Source organism: Hylobates moloch, unplaced genomic scaffold (genome assembly GCF_009828535.3).
Source record: "Hylobates moloch isolate HMO894 unplaced genomic scaffold, HMol_V3 SCAFFOLD_16, whole genome shotgun sequence".
NCBI lineage: Eukaryota > Metazoa > Chordata > Mammalia > Primates > Hylobatidae > Hylobates > Hylobates moloch.
Window position 1 is genome coordinate 21,745,831 of NW_026652291.1, and position 933 is coordinate 21,746,763.

The window sequence follows — 933 nt, forward strand, 5'->3', positions numbered from 1 at the left end:
TGTGTATATACTTGCAACAGACCACTGGAAGCTGAAATTAAAAAATACCATGTGAAACTGAATCAGACTACGAATTTTTTTTTTTAATGGAGTCTTGCTCTGTCACTCAGGCTAGAGTGCAGTGGGGTGATCTTGGCTCACTGCAACCTCTGCCTCCCAGGTTCAAGAGTTTCTCCTGCCTCAGCCTCCCGAGTAACTGGGATTACAGGTATGCACCACTACACCAGACTAATTTTTTGTATTTTTGGTGGAGACGGGGTTTCATCATGTTGGCCAGGCTTGTCTCCAACTCCTGATCTCGGGTGATCCGCCTGCCTTGGCCTCCCAAAGTGCTGGGATTACAGGCATGAGCCACCATGCCTGGCCTAAAACGATGGTTAGATGCCAAGAAGTAGGTGGCAATGCCTTAACCGTATGCGTGTTGTCAGGCCCAAGGGCCTCTTCCATCCTTGTCAAGGGGAGTGCTATGAAATTTTAAGACATAAATCTGACAATGAATGAACAAGAGCTCTACACTGAAAACTTTAAAATTTGCTGAGAGAATTTAAGAAGATATAAATAAGTGGAGAGAAATATCTGTACTGTGTTTATGGGCCAGAAGACTCAATATTGTTAACTTGAAAATTTTCTTTAAATTGATCAATAGATTCAACAGAACTTTAATTATAATTCTAGCACAATTTTTGTTTGGCAAAAAAGACAAATTGACTCTAAAATTCATTTCAAAGTACTTTGAAAAAGAAAGACAACTTTGCTGAACTTACCCTCCTGAATTTAAGTCTTATCATAAACTTAACATTACTCAAGAGGTTTGGTATTGGCATCAGTTTAGACAAATAGATCAATGAAACAGAATAGAGTTCAAAAATAGACCTACACATATATGGTTAATTGATCAACACAGGTGTAATAATTTGCTGTGGATATGAAATA

The 933-nt window shown here is 38.7% G+C and overlaps 1 pseudogene; it reads right to left on the bottom strand.

The window, feature by feature from the left end:
• Positions 1–365: 365 nt before the first annotated feature.
• On the bottom strand, positions 366–467 carry LOC116456480 (U6atac minor spliceosomal RNA; annotated as a pseudogene).
• Positions 468–933: the final 466 nt, after the last annotated feature.